The sequence below is a fragment of the Lepidothrix coronata genome, unplaced genomic scaffold (genome assembly GCF_001604755.1).
Source record: "Lepidothrix coronata isolate B3197 unplaced genomic scaffold, Lepidothrix_coronata-1.0 Scaffold5, whole genome shotgun sequence".
NCBI classification, from domain to species: Eukaryota; Metazoa; Chordata; class Aves; order Passeriformes; family Pipridae; genus Lepidothrix; species Lepidothrix coronata.
The window spans coordinates 7,602,288-7,619,082 of NW_016690185.1; the positions used below are offsets into that span (position 1 = coordinate 7,602,288).

Here is a 16,795-nt window from a genome sequence, read left to right on the forward strand (position 1 = left end):
ACTGTGCAACAGTTGTAGAGATAAACTGCCCTCGGTTATTTGACATCATGGACCAACTTCTGTGCTGATATGTCTTTGAATTTATCTCTGCTGGAGGCAATGAGGTTATGCTGATTTACATCAGTTGAGATCAGTGCAAGAAAAACAAATGTAGTTTTCCTCCTTCGTTGCTTACTTCCCCAGTCAGCCCCAATTTCAGAAAATCCCGTTCCACCAGCTAATAATAATCACCATCATCATCATATCCGCAGCCCGGGGTGTGAGCCAGGAAGCGTGCGAGCTCTGGGCAGGCATTCGGGTTAGGGCTGGGAGCCATCTCAGTGCGGAGGGGGAGATCCCCTTCAACTTCATGCTCGGCTGGCACTTTGTTTGCGGTTGAATGCTCCCTGCTCGCAGCCTTTGTGCAGCGGCGGGGCCGAGGTGTGAGGCGGCTGCCAGCGGAGGGCCGCGCCATGCCTGGACAGAGCATGACCAGTTTGGCCGCAGCCACTCAGTGCCGGGCCTGCTGTTACATCATCATCAGCCCATGGCTTGGCGAGACGCAGCCAAACAGGGTCCTCGTTGTTTTTCCTCTTTTCATGGACAAGAAGAAAGCCTGGGAAAAGAGCAGGGAACCCAGACCTTCCTTGAGAACAGCCGAATATTGTCTGCATGATAATGAGGGAAACAAAACCACAAACACACACGGCTCTCTCCCCCTGCTAAGCCGGGACACACAAAAGCGGGGTGTGTAATCGGAAGGATTGGGTGAGGGCAGAACAGTGTGGGGAGGAAATAACCCACAGTAACCCCCAGCGCAGAGCCCGCTGCAGCTCCTGGGAAGGCCAAGCACTTCCCTTGATCCTGTTTTTCATGGCAACGTCCTTACAATTGATTTGGAGAGTCTGTGTCAGTATGGTAGCACAGCAGCCAGATCTTTTTTAAAAAAAAATATTGTAACACATGGTGTGCATTTGTGATTCCAGTTTTCTGTTACACCCACAAAGTCAAGATGGGTACATATGCACAGCTCGTCCTTGTTTTTGCAAGCTCCTGATATTATCTTAAGAGAAAGCGATTCCTTCTTTGCTCTGTTTTGAAATGCAAAAGAAGCTTAATTTTTCTGTTTGCAATATGTTTTGGTTGCTGCTTCTTTCAAAGGTAGAAAAATGGATTGACTTTTTATATGCTTTGAACACCGTGAGCACCTGAACCATTTCCATCTGCTGGGGGCAGGTCCAGCTCCTGTGAAATTTTTGTTTCTCACAAAAATCCATCTCTTGGCAGCCAGGCGTAGTGTCCCTATGGAGAAACATGGTTGTCATGGGAAACTGCAATCATGGAGAGAAAAACAAGATTTGTAAGCCATTAGGGGACTTGTCTTTCTGTAGAAAGGGGCATCCAGCAAGCTTGTACTCATCTGGTGTTGGACTCTTCCACCACACCTCTGCATGGGTCAGGGTCTTCTAGAACTCCCCAGGCAAGTGTTGTCCTCCATGCCTCACTTTGTTCCCTGGTTCCATTTCTGCTGCATATGATATTCCTTCTAAAATGTCAAGAAGGAGGATGTCATCTAGGTGGCTAGGAGGAACCCCATGTACCCTGGAACATCTGTTGTTACTGTTAAGCAGTTGTGCAAGTGACAGTGACATGGTAAACATATTTGGGAACTGAGATCTCGTGCTGCACATCTCTGAGAATTATTAGAAGATGCCTTCGGATTTGCAACCACGTTTTTGTTATCATCAGTCTTTTACCATATGTTTTTGCTAAGTTAAGTAACCTAAGTTACTTAGTTAACCTAAGTTAAAGTAGTCTGGCCTTTTTCCAGTGTTTAGCTTTTTATTTTATATATAGGAGGCAATCATTCCTTCCCCGGCTTCTCTCGAAGACATCCAAAATAAACTGCCATGTAATGTGGTTTTTGTCTAGCCTACGCATGTGGGTTTCCTTTTAGAGAAAACTATGATGTAGAGTTGGATGTATATCAAGATCAAGTCTTAGAATGTATTATGTATGTGTTCATCACATACAAGAGATCCAGTAGCTCAAGTCTTTCAGTGCTCCTTGACAGTCATCCTGTGATCTGTTCCATTTTTATCTCATGTTTTTGACCAGGGTCGATCAGAACAGTGGACCAGAACTGTATCAGTGACCTGTAAAGTGGCATTCATACCTCTCCGTCTCTGTTAGAGTTTCTTTTCCTCATGTGTGCTGCATACCATGTCCTCATAACTATCCTGAGACTGACCAACACACCCAGGTTTACTACTGCTTTACTATATGTTGTGTGGTATGAAAGATAGCATAAAAGGGATCTAGAAAAACACAGAACTTGTACCTTTGTTGAACTATTGAAGGCTGTTCATAAAGCCTTCCTGAGCTCTGCAGTGATAAATTTGTCCACTAATGCATGAGATCTGATTATAGCCTTGCACCATTACAAATGTTACCACTGGTTACAGCATTATCCACTAATTAAAAAAAAAGTTTCTATAATTAAAAGAGTCTTCATTCAGATGTGCTTTTACAAAGAAGGATCTCAGTTCATGATCTCAGTTGGTATAGTGCACTCTGACAGGCAGAAAATGGGAAGAATTGTCTCAGCTTAATACGCTGCTGTGAGCTTGATGGTAATTAATTATGTAAATAAATGTGTGTTGTTCATTTCTGTCGACAAAACACGCTCCTTTTGCACATGAAAATGAATCATTGCTTCCCATAGGAGCCAAATTCTAGAAAAGTGTAGTAAATTTTCAAATAACCTTGCAGCAGATTTCTTGGAAGTGCAATGATGGTTTCAGTCCATTGTCCAAACCTGTCAGTTTTTAGTGGTATTATCCCAGTTAGAACAAGGACCTTATGACCATATTTTTTAATCCTAAAATTTAATTTGACTGACTAGAGACAAAATAAAACTAATGCCTAAACACACTAGTCTGGTTCACACCATGTCTATATTTCTCTCTGAGACCAACATGTTTTTAGAAAACTACTGATAAGGATGTATTTTTCCTTACTTGGCTGAGAGATGATTAAACACAAAAGCAGGGCTTGGCTTCAGCAGCTTTTCCAAAAGATTAAGGACGTGGTCCGATGAACTAAAATAGGCTGTATCAAAGCTTCATTTTCATTCAAGAAGTGTTCATGCTGAGCCTGAAATCATTGTGGAGCCAATTTACATGTTGGACAAAGCAATGCTTCAGCTTTCAGATCCATGTGTAACTCTTTAGTGCCCTCCCCTGTCCCAATTTGGAAATGCCTGAGTCTGATAGGGAAACTTTAAATATGGTTAAAAAATAATATTGTAACTTTAATACTAAAATCAAATATTACTGTTGCCTGTTTTCTCTTCGGAATCAATCTGTTTATCTTAAAAGTGGGGAAGGGGGCATTTAATTTATTTAGAGAAAAAGAAATCAAAGTACACACAAAGGAGTGTGCGTGTACCATCTTTCTGTTTTACATTGTTTTCTAGGGGTCATAATGATAGTGACTTCTCAGTGAAGTATGTCAGAGAGGCAAGTGTAAAAAAAATAAATGAACAGTTAAACCTCACCACTCCCTGGGTCAGTCAGATATTATTTCATCTGGATCATTTAGCATTGAACGTAGTTGCATTTCTCTTGCATGAGAGAGGACATGTGTGCTATGTGTACTATCTAAATCAACACAGTAATCAAAGAAAGAAGGAATGTAAGGGTGGTGGAGGCTGGAAATGATAATAAGCAAGTTTGCAGATGACACAAAACTCGGAGGAGCTGTTGACTCCCTCGAAGGCAGGAGGCCCTCCACAAATTAGAGGACTGGACAATCACTAACCGTAGGAAATTGAACAAGGGGAAGCGCTGGATTCTGCACCTCGGATGGGGCAACCTCAGATGTACGCATAGACTGGGGAAAGAGATGCTGGAAAGCAGTGCCGTGGAAAGGGACTTGAGGGTCCTGGTAAACGGCCAATTGGACATGACTCAGCAGTGCCCTGGCAGCCAGGAGGGCCAACCCTGTCCTGGGGGGCATCAGGCAAAGCATCACCAGCCGGTCCAGGGAGGTGACTGTCCATCTCTGCTCTGTGCTGGTGCTGCCTCACCTTAAGTATTGTGTACAGTTTCAGGCACCACAATATAAGAAAGAAATTAAGCCAAAGGAGAACAACAAAGATGGGGAAGGGCCTTGAGGGGAAGCCATATGAGGAGCGGCTGAGGGCACTTGGTCTGTTCAGCCTGGAGAAGAGGAGACTGAGGGGAGGCCTCATTGCAGTCTACAACTTCCTTGTGAGGAGAAGAGGAGGGGCAGGCACTGATCTCTTCTCTGTGGTGACCAGTGATAGGATCTGAGGGAATGGCCTGAAGTTCTATCAGTGATGTTTAGGTTAGATATTAGGAAAAGATTCTTCACCCAAAGGGTGGTTGGGCACTGGAACAGGCTCCCTAGGGAAGTGGTTACAGCACCAAGCCTGAAGGATTTCAAGAAGCGTTTGGACAACACTCTTGGTACATAGTGTGATTCTTGGGGATCGTCCTGTGCAGGGCTAAAGGTTAGACTCGATGATCCATGTGAGTCCCTTCCAACCTGGCATTTTCTGTGATTCTGTGAATATATAGAAGAATGAAGTAAAATGTCTTATTGTGTTTGCAGATGCAGGAGACTCACCTCATCCATACTTTAAGATGGTTTTACTGGCACTGTGGATAGCCAGGCCAGCATCTCCACTGCCTGTCTGCCCTGAGACCCCATCCCTGCAGCCTCACTGTACACCACTACATGCCAGTCCCATGCAAGAGCAAGAAGTTTTTATGCACAGTCAAGAGACTCAGATTTCCTTAGACTTTTGGGAGATGTTATCTGAAGTAGTCCTTGCTTGCAAAAGGATTGTTGCTTCACATCCTTGGATCAGTGCTTCAATAATATTTTCTTACACAATGCCTATCTCATTTCCTTCCTTGTAAAGAAAAATTTCCCCATGTGTTACCCTCTGCTCTTCCTGTCACATCCTCACTGCAGGAACTGGAATTCACTGATAAATTAAGCTGCCACGCTCTAATCTGTCCTTTCTCCTTGATGATGTGTTAACTGTAGCTTTGATGAGCATTGTAACCAACACTGAAAAGTATCAATACAGGCAGCATGAGGGTGTTTGTTTTGTGGGGGTTTTGTTTGTTTGGGTTTTTTGGGGGGTTTCATTTGTATCTTATTTCATTATAATTCTGTGATTATAATTTTCTGGGGTAGAGAGAAATTTAAATCCTGCTTTCCACTGGTTTCCTTCTGCCATGCAATGTGTGCTAAAATAAGAACCTGTCCATCTGTCTTCCTTTGGTACACAGGTACTTTTGGTATGACTAAAATTGGATCCTATGTCCCGCAAGACATTTATATGGGTTAGCTTGTCTTAATATGCTTTAAAGCCAAGTAAATGAAAGAAAGAGACAGTAACTAGAATATATAGGTCAAAGATTTCTTCATCCTTTAGCTAATCCAGTTATTTTAAAAAGTAGTAGAAAGTAATCCTAAAAGCTGAGCTTATCAAAATCAATTATAAATATTGCTTTGAAATCGCTCATGGATTTTATTTTATATTTAAAAATATTTTGGTAAATGTTTTTGTAAATATTTTGTGTCTCAGTTAAAAAAGAAACCCAAGAAAAAGCTTGTTTGTTGGCAGTGTAAAGTTCACTTTAGGATCAAGGCTTCAAGACCTTCACATGCACTGCAGAGATATTTATAGACATCTAGATGGGTGTCTGCCCATAGTGGTTCAAAACTAGAAGGAAAAGTGGGTTCTCTTCTCAAATAAGGCTAATTAGGAAAAGGTTGGGTTTTTTTTTAATTACAGAACAAAGAAAAGTATTATTCCAGAAATGCAGTATGAAAGACAAGTAAGATCACAGTTCAAGATTTTGCTACACATGAATCCACACTATTGTTTGTTGTACATTTCACAGCATTCACCCACTGACAGGATTTCCAAAGGCAGTACTACTGTGAGCTCTCCCTCCTCTAGCACCCAGCTTGTCCCGTTGTGCTGTCCATCTGCAGCCACTCTGCGTTGACTCCTTTCCTGTGACTGCACCACTATGAAACTGAAGCACTAAAACATATGAGAACTATTATTCTGCCGTTTCCTTATCTCCAAAGACCAGGATAATTTATCTTTATCTGTCTCTTGCTGAAGATAGATGCTGGGACACAAGGCTGTATATGGATGCGGTTCACAGCAATGAGAAATTTTGTAGCTGTTGCTAAGTGTTCAAAACCAAGATGTGGTCATAGCAGGCTAAATGTCACTAAATGCTTTTAGGTTTAACAATAGGTCTTTGTGAGGGATAAAGGTAAAAAATGATTATACTTCTGTAGGTATCCAGAGAGCTGAAACAAAAACAGTTTCCATCTAAAATAAAGACACAGCACAAATGGGTTTTGCAAAATGACGTTTTTCAAATCTGTGGAATGTAGAATGACAGAAATAGCTGAGAGAAAAGCATACAAAAGACAATTATAAACAGGCATGGGTTAAAACAGAGAGAGAATTTTTGGTCTAAGTGTTGTTCAAAAGGGACGTTGACCTGTGTGCTGAGAAACCTGCCCTTGTTTTTTATTTTCTCTTGCATTCAGGAAAGGTGACTTTGAACACTTTTTGTAATAAACTAATTTGTATCTGTGGTAAGCTGGACTCTGCCAGTTTCTCCTCCATTTTAAATAATTCACAAGACCCCAGATTCTTGGCTCTCTGCTCAGGCCAGAAAGAGGTAACATCATCTTTTCTTTGCTTACAATGCTACATTTATCATAAAATAATATGAAAACTGTAGTATTAGAGTGTTCCTTACCAAGCTGGAATGAGTTTCTATACTTCAGGATAAGTGGGTGGCAAGCAGCAAACTACTTCATTGCCTGTGCCTCACTAGAGACTCAGCACACAAATCAGAATCAAGGCTATTATCCTTTCCAATTCCAGCTGAAAGGGGGAAAGACTAAGCACAATCTCTCAGGTGATGACTACAATGCATTTCAAAGCAGTGTAGGTAATATTGTAGATTTCTAAGTGTGCAAGTGTCTTGGTGTTATGATTTAAAAAAATTGGAATCCTCAATTCTACCAGAACCAAGCATATTTCCAACTGTAGGATTCTTAGACAAGTTATCGTGCTTCTACAATCTCTTTGAATTTTTTGCAGAAACAAGTTTTCAAATTGTAGTTGATTTATACTGGAAAAATGCAACTTTACTTTCTTTCCTGTCAAGAAGTGCTTTTGACTTGTTGGGCTGAAGCTAGGAAATTTCACACAGGAGCTTAAACAAAACTAATATAATAATGTTCCAGAAGTGGTTGTGAGATAGTTAGGCTCTATCAGTTGTAAATTTCTCTGCTTTACTCAGAATTTTGCTTTTCTAGAACAGAGACATTATTTTTGAACCATGTATTTGGGAAACCCCAATCTTGGTTTCACAAGACAGAAGACCCTAAAGGTCTTTGATGACATCCAGATCAAGACTTGCCCTCAAATTTGGTCTATTTCCCATTCATCACTTATTATTTGCATAGTTGCCATCAACTGAAACTGCCAGCTCTTTGGGATGCTAAGCTTCTCTTCCTCACAAAGGCATAGAGCCTAATGCCGTTAACTTTGTTTCAGCCATCCTTTTCTAGGAAAGAAAGGTCTTCAGTTTTTCAGAAGGCACTGTTTCTTGTCCTAGGTTATTGGCTAATGGTATATTCAACAACATAAAACACAAATTAACAAAAGAGTTCAAGCAAACAGGTCTACATTGGAACCTTTGAAGTGGAGTATATATTACTTGGTGAAATTAACAGAATTCACTCTATCCATTGTATTTATCATTAATTGTTTAAAGTCCCATACCATGGGATTGCTTTTTTCTCAAAAATTAAGGGCTGGTTTTATACCTAGCATACTGTGAACGATGCAGTAATTCAACTTTTTAAAATGAAAATTACACATACTGCAAAAATAATTTACTGACACTCAATATCAATCATATAATAAGAAAATGCTTCTGCAGTGAGTCATCTAATTCACTGACTGGACAGTTTATAACAAATTGAATTTCACTTCAGATTGTGCATAAGCCATTTACATGTTAGATTAAATATAATTGTGTTCTTGTTTTAGGACCACTAATTCTTATAGTTTGAGAATTAACCTGAGCATATTTCTGTATTGTATGTTGCATTGCTGAGGCAAAAACACCTGCACAACAGATATAAGCAATTCTTTCTCCTCAAAGCTTCAAAAGTTAATGAAGGGTAACAATTTCTTGTGAAGAGATCTCTATTTATTATATACATAAATCAGGTTATCTAGTCAAATTTAATGAACTGTCTTTGAAATTTATTTTAATTAGATATATGTAGCATATATTTCAAGTGTTGTGCCATTGAGGGACAGCAGAATAGCAAGAAGGTAGGCCAGGCTGCCAGGAGTGATGGTGATTGGCATGTTCATTGAATGCAACAGGGTTAAAATGAAGCCATTGTAGTTCAATACAACCCAGAGCTCTTGCCAAATCTCAAAAAAAAAATAAATTGCAAGCTCTATCTTTTGGACACAAAAATAGCTGTAATCTTTCTTTAAGTCTTAAGAATATCTGCACTGTAAGAGGTATTTGAAGCCATCTAGTCATTGGCTTAGCTATTCACTAGTTTTTTTTCTCTTTTTGACTCAGGCCATATGATGCTCTCAGTATTTTTTCTAACTTTTTCTCTGACAGATTCCAAATCTCTTAACACTAAATCACTTCTCTGANGTTTTTTTTCTCTTTTTGACTCAGGCCATATGATGCTCTCAGTATTTTTTCTAACTTTTTCTCTGACAGATTCCAAATCTCTTAACACTAAATCATTCTTCTGATTGTTTCTTCTATTTCATGTAGCTGACATTTTTAACCACCATCAGGTTTTGTCTCTGAGAGCAGTGGTTTCTTTCAATTTCCTGGATGTGTGCTAGTTTCTGTTTGATAGTTTTGGCTAGAATTTCTGGGGCTTGCTGAATTTTCCCGTCAGTTATATTTAGCAAAATACTTATACATCTTCTTATCCTCATTCTCTTTTGCTCTAAGTTTGGCCATAAAATTTCATTTTTCTTCCTTTAGAGCTTTTTCTTTTGATTCCCTAATCCTTTCCTCCATCAACTGATTCAGGATGTCTTGAGATCTTTGAAGATTTTGTTCCACAGCAAGTCTTTTGCTAAAGCTCATTAGCTTTGGCATGGTGATTAACTCACTTCAGGTGCCTGTGTCTTGTCTTTTTGTGCTGGATCAACTTGTGACTCTTCTTCTTCCCTTCAGTTCCTTTCAAAGACCTTTTCTCAAAAACCTGTGAAATCTTGAGCAGCTTACGGTTCAAGTTTGTAGTATCCTTCTCCATGATCTGCTTCTTTCTCAGATGTTTTTCATGAAAATGTTTCCTGTACTCACCTTAGAGCTTTGATCTTTCAAGTTTTGCCTTGTGCTTGGTTTCTTTCTCCTGTGCCAGTCTTTGCCATCTCATCTCTCATAAGGCCATTTCTTTCAGCCTGGCCTACAGAAAGTCACTCCTTGTCCAGACTCCTTGTGCCCTTCCTTTTAGGCTACTGATTTGGCCTGTCTGCCACCAGCTGCCACCTTTCTTCTCCACTGTACCCCAAACCCTAGAGGCCTGCAGCTGCACCTGCATGGGAAGGACCACAAGAGCCTCACCCAGAACCAGGGGCATAGTCAGTCAAGTGGGAAGATCCCCATGGCGGAGGAGTGCTGCGGCCCTTGCAGTGGTGGGCACAAGGGAACACTCCACTCTGCCCTCTGCCCCATCTTTTGAGGAGGCAGATACTGTCTGAGCTGGCCCCCAGCCCCATGGGATGCACCTCATGGTGGGAGGTGGGATGGCTGGATTGAGTCCCCTGAATGGCTTTTGCCACAGGTTGGCATTTCACTGTTGGCATTTCACAGGACCGCTGCTGTAAGATCTACAGTGTTTTACTAGTGCTACAGCCCATCTCCTGCCTTCCATTTTTAAAAAGAAAAGAGTGAAGAAAATAAGTTATTTAGGGTAGTAAGGGCCATCCTATACTAAGCATAGTTGGAACGAAGGACAACCTTAATACAGCACAAATGTTTCAGAAATGTCAGTTGAGGTGAGTTTTGTTTTACAGCAAACAATCCAAGGAGTCCATCTATAGTGTTACATGAGAATGTTCTTTGGGCTTTTGTGGGCTCAGACCCAGTGGTAGCCAGAGCTGTGAATGCAAGTGATGCTTAAGACCAATAACTTAAAGACCTAAAGGGGAATTTCCAATCTGAAATCCCTTGTGAATATAGCCTGCAATTCTGCCAGTGTGGTGAACAATGCTTCCAACAAGGAGCTCTTGGATCATCTGCTAAGAAAGCTCACCACAGAAGGCTAATTGGCTTCTTTGTTTGCTTTGGAGTCATGCTATGGGTCCAAGTGCTAGTGGGTCGTGTTCTTCATGGCTAGTACCATTAAAAGAGATTGCTGGGATTTACATAATCTGAAGCTCTTTTTAATCTCAGCATGTGCATTAAGCAGTACAATGAGGACTATTAATCCACCCTGGATATTATGGAGATTGCTGTGACTATGTCTTTAATCAAAAATCGAGAGATATAGCCTTCTCAGAGACAGATTTCCCTTAACCCGCCACTGAAATAAGATGTGTTCTTGTTAGTCCCATAGATGACTTTTGACTGATTTTAGCAACAGGAAACACTTTATTTTAAATATTGTTGTCATATAGGCATTTTAGTCAGTTTTTAGTCCTCTGAAAATCAATGTATTGTATAAATTTTCCTCAATTTATTAACTTTATTTCCTTGCTTTCTCAACATAAGCTTTGTTTGGTGGCTGAGGAGTCTCTCCATTGGACATGTTCTTAAACTTTTCTTCAACATTAAATAAATACTGTATACTTTCTTGAAAGCTTTGGTCTGAGTTTTCTTAGGTAATACTCCATTATTTAAAATTTGACTCAGAAATCTTGATTATTTCAGTACTCTGATACAGTTCCTTTGCACATGCAGTTTGTTTAAATGTGAAAATAACTCCCTAAAACCATGAGTGAACAATAATGTGAGCTCATCTCCCAGTTTTGTGTATATCTGTCACTCTCCTGGGACAGATAGAATGTTTCATAATAGAAAGAGTTCTTGTCCTCCTTATAAGTAACAGAAATAATTCAGTCTTGGGACTGTAGTATTTAGGCAGCTGCTAAACTTAACCTTAGAACAGAGAGTACACAGAGAATAATGCAAATGAAAGCAGACAGCCTTCTCAAACTATTTATCTCTGAATTCATAAAATTATGTGTCGAAATGCTATGTATGGAGATGAATTACAGAGGGACCAGTTGTGTCTTATGTAAAACTCATGCTGATGGAAACAAGGGTAAGAAAATACAATGCTGCTAATCAAAATGTCAGCATGTTGAAAATCAGAGCATCTTTATCCTGAAACAACAGCATTGCTTGTGGAAAAACAATTTCAATTAAAATACCCCCAAAAATCAATCTATCAGAGATATTAATACCAATGCTATTAATATTGTTTCTAAGGACCTCACACATCTCTGTAATGTGTAAAAAAAATACAGTCAACACAGTTTTAGAGATGAGGAACAGAAGAGGACAAATGAGAACATGGCAAATCTCTGTTGAGCAAACAATTGAAGATGTCTTTTCTGACAGGTTACTACTGATGTGCTCTTCCTCTCTGATATACTGTCTAAATGTGTGTATTTGTAACATATTTTTGACATATATTGACATAACTGCACTTGGAGTTACTTACCATACAGAAAACTATTACATTATCAGTGATGGTGCTTATTCAGAATTCTACTCAGCTTCCGTTTCTTCATGTCGTGAACTGGGCTTAAGGATGACTTAAGATGTACGTATTTTCTTTGCACAATGTTTTTGTCTGAAATGTTGAAAGAACAGCATTTTGCTGAAGAAATACCTTTAACAAAATGGTGAGCATTAGCCTTTTGGCCCCTCACATCACTTAGAGGACATAGCTTCAGAAGGGACGCTGGACTAACATACAGTGGCTTTTGGCCATTTGTGAGAAAGCACAAAAGCTCCTCTGCATCTCTTTCTTTAGCCATGACATATGCTTCACTTATGTTGCCAGATATTTTGGCCAGACTTTGCATGCTGTATAGTTTCAGTAAACTACATCTGTTAACTACAACAGTACATAAAATAGACATTTTATTTGAAGGTGATATTATTAGTAGGAATAATGGAATTTACATAATAGTAGCACTTATTAAAGTGCCACTGTATTGCCTATTTAGTCTCTTAGTCTATAGCAGGGAAATGGTTTTATGCTAATAATCAAAACGCACCCTTAAAAGTTCATCAAACCACTGTCTTTGTAGTCTTCTTTTCTGTGGGCACGGTGATAGATTTTTGAGATGCAGAATTGGTGTAGTCAGCCATAAAATCAATCTGTAGGTACTTGAATAGCAAAATAACTATGGATAAAGTAGCAGTATATATCAGAGCCAAAGCCAAATATTTTGTGATATTTCATTCCTTGTACCTAGGTTGGCTATGTGACCAGGGAGATCAGGCTTTCTTCTCATCTGCCTGTGAGTTGCAGCCATTTTCAATACATTTATAACTAAACAGCATAATAATAAATAGCTATGAGAGCTAAAGAGAAGTGATTTATTGTTTCCCACTGTCGTTGTTTGCTACTTCTGCAGTTTAGCTACAACCTTTGGCTGAAGATATGTTTGTACTATAGGATCTGAAATAGAGATGTGGGGTTCATCATTTGGGTTAAATTTGGCTGGCTGTAAAGTTTCACTGCAAAACCAGGCCACAGTTAGAATACACTTTTCATGATGCAGTCAGATACAGACAGTGGGGCTAAAGGAGATTAATGAATTAAAGACATTAAAATAATTTTTTTCTTTCTTTTCCTGAGGAAACAATTTAAGTATATGAAACAATGGCTATCTGTTATGAGAAATGCTCGAGATGAAAAGTTTCCCACGTTCCGACCCAGACAGAAGTTCAGGGTGGATTGCTTGTGTAACGTGTAGTAAACAGCAGATGGCTGCAAGCATAGCAGAAGAAAACATGTATTTTACAACTTTATATTAAAACTAAATAAACCAGTTCTTCAGCTGGTATGGAAGGGTGTCTGTTTATTGATTCTGATAGAGATTTACTCTTTTACGTGTGGCTTGTCCAGAATATATGTTTCTTTGATTATCACTGAGTGGTAGGAGATTTTACACACAGAGATGGAGCTGATCAATACAATAAATATTTAACCTTTCTCAGAATATTTGCAGCCTGCACGTTGGTTCAACTTGTGCCAGAGAAGAAGCTAGCTTTAACATTCAGATCTTAGTGTCTGAGGGGTTTGAATATGCTATTATAAAGGCAGTAACTTGAAAGCTGTCCTATGTCAGCCCATCTGCTGAAAGAGAAGCTGCCTGCCAGAGCAAAATGAAACTTTTTGCACCTTGATGGTAAACAGGTATGAACTGTGATAGCAAATGCTCTTATTGATGTTGCTTATATTTGTTTTGATTATCTCAACGTTTCAAAAAAAGATCAAAATATTGCAAGACAAAGCTTAAGGGTTTATGGAACAAGAAGTCTTGTTTCCTAGTCTGAGCAGCTCAGCCCATGTGGGTTTTGCCACCATATTCACCTTTTTCCCTTAAAGCTGCCCGTGGAAGCAGGAGGCATTCTGGAGGGACTCCAGTAGGGAGCACTAGGAGGCTATTGCACGTGCAGCTGCTGGGGAATTGCACTGAGATCAAACAGCTTGAGGATTAATTTGTTTCTGCTGTTTTTCCTTTTAAAGGTGACTATATTAATCTGGAAAACAACAGTACCTTTTATGAATGATCAAAGCTGCCATGTAAGAAATTGCAGGAAACTTAACATATTCAAGTTATCACTGTGCTGGGTCAGACTGTTTTCCTAAAAGAGACACTTTAAATACAATTTCATTTTGAGAGCACCCTACGATTGCAGTAGAATCATTCATAACGTGATTGAGGTCAGAGATTTTACCTCAAAGTATGTCCCGCTAATGACTGGGTTTCATGTGTTCTTGGTTGTGAGGAAGACACTAATTACATTTCTACCCTGTGAAGGGACTGGTTAACACAAAGAAATCTCATCTCCTTTTGTGATATGCTCAGCCCAGCAGTTAGTTTTGTTCTAAATTGGGCCTGGCAGCCTCTAGGGTGAATGATTGACATGTCAATGTGTAACAGAAGCCAGAACCAATTCTATTGTCTGACACCTCCTTTCCTCCTCCGAATATTAATGACGAGTGACCCAGCTGAATGAATGAAAAGTGCACACATCCCTTGTGGCTTTGTGCAGATGCTCAGAGATGACAGCAGGACTTGCCCAGGAGAGGACACAAGCCCGTAAAGCCATCTGGTATTATGCAGTGATCTTAATGTGTTCATCAACTTGGCCAAATGTTTGGAAAATCAAAAGTTGACAGGAAAGGATTCGTAATATTTATGCTTAAAATATAGTCAAAAAATATCACAGAGAAAAATAGGAATCCTAGATGAATTCCTAGAAAAACATAAAGAAGTACAGCTCAGATTTTGAGCTGGGAAAATGGACAAGAAAAATACAAAAATATTTTAGTTAAATAAGAGTCACAAAGCAGTGATTTGCTATAACAGTACCTTCAATTACCCTGTGATTGATTTCAGATAATACAAGTCTCACCAGGCTTTTATAGTACCTTAGCACAATTTCCAAAAATATCCAAACAAGACAGACTTGGAAGCCATTTTGCACTCATACTATATTTATCAGTTCATAATTCTGATTTATGATTGAATCAAATATCTACTCTTTCTTAGTCTGGACTATGTAATATTTATTGTTATATTACAAACTGAGAATATTTAATGTATAATCAGACTGCTAAGACTAGGTGGTATAATGCATAACCAGAGAGCAGATTTCTTTATTTAATAATGTAGATTTTATTTATTCTTTCAATAAAATAGATTCCCTTTGATAGTATACAAATAAAGATTTCCCACGTAAATGTTATAGTATATCTAGTATCTCAATCAGCAATTCTACCACAATAGGCAACCAGAAAAAAATCTATACTAACATGCAATAAACTATTTCTCATTGTGAAGTCTAGATCCGGTTCAAAAAAAAAAAAAATCTTTTCTCACTACATTTTGTATATCATACCTTTCATCTCCAGTACAGTAAAAATACAACCTATTTTCACCTTCAATGCCATCCTTACCTTTTGAAGATACTGCAGATAAACCTTTCGCCTAGCCACTTTGTATATTTTCTTCTATACTGTATGACAACCCAGTCAGATTTACCTGGTTGCTGTAAAATCATTTTGTCCTGCTCCTCAAATCCTTTTGTGACCCCACTTGATTGCGTAATAATGTTATTTCCCATCTTTCATATTCTTTCCTGTTACCCCAAAAGCCCTTTTCAGTTTACTTTCCTTTTATTTCTCAGTTGTTGATGTTGCTCCAATTTTTACTTTAAAAGCCATACATCTCACCTAACTTTGCTGTCTAAGAGCTCTACATTTAGTTTGAACCAGATGTTTCAGTTACCCTATAGTTAATTGAGATGAATTGCCCTCTGGTAATTCTTCCCATACACGGGGATTCTAGACAACCAGTTTGGTTAGTACCTTACAAGTAGGTAAAATGAATCCCAGCTTTTATCAGATTGACCAGAGTTTTCCCAAGTGTCTTATTCCTTTCTGCCTCAGTACCTTCTTCTTCTCCCTAGCATCCTTTGATACCATTTTCTCTACTTAAGTGCTATTAAAATTTAAGTCTTCAAGAAAATATGTAAAATGTTACTGTAAACATCCGCTTTAAAATAATTAATTTTATAATAATTTTGCTGTTGACTTCACAATGCTTCATACTCAACTTTTGTTTCTAGGGTATTGGGGTATCGCTATGTTTCTATGAGAGAGTGCATTTCTGCTCTTTTTATACGTAGGTGCTATTAAGGGAAGGGTGTTCAAGCTTACAAATTAAACCAGCAATTTACAACAGAAAACTGAATAACACCTGTTACAACAGTCCCACAGAGATGAGGTACACCTGATTACCAGCACTGTTGCATCTTGACTGATGATTCAGGCCTGAGGTGTCTATATTTAGATGCAGCACGGGAAATACATTTTTTTAATAAGTTATCTGTTTGAAAGAACCCTTTCACTACATTAGAGTAGTAAAATCAATAATTAAAAAAACCTGTCTGTAACATTTGGTTTTATATTATTTTAGAAAGAAAAAATCTAACAAAATATTTTAAGTTAAAGAAATAGTAGCTTCTTTCTTTACGCTTGCATCTTAAAAGTAGCTAAGTAGTTAATTTCTAAACATTTACAAGGAGAATCACTCTGGGATTAGACCTTTGAATGACAAAATTCAGCTGCAAGAAGTTTTATTACATTTTTCTTTTTATATGTAAATAAAAAGCTAAATAATAATTGTGCCACACGAAACAGTACATCCAAGGTTCATAAAGAAAGTAGAGCTGAACTTCACAGATTTATGACAACTCAATGATCAATCTCACTCAAAAGCAAGAAAGAACTTTTCATCTGCTGTTTGCTGTCATATGGAATGTGCCCTTCCCACTTAAGCAAGACAAGATGATGATCTGTTTAAATGACAAAATAATCAATAAATTCTTTTGATCCTATTAGTATAGGATCTTTTACCAGAATTAAAAATATATCATAATTAACTTATTTCAATGAAAAAAGGCATTAACTTGCTTCAGTAAAAATATTT

General features: G+C 38.6%; 1 pseudogene; it reads right to left on the minus strand.

Annotated features, from left to right (window-relative positions):
• Positions 1-347: 347 nt before the first annotated feature.
• LOC108503451 overlaps positions 348-16,795 on the minus strand; it is a 49,113-nt pseudogene continuing 32,665 nt past the window's right edge.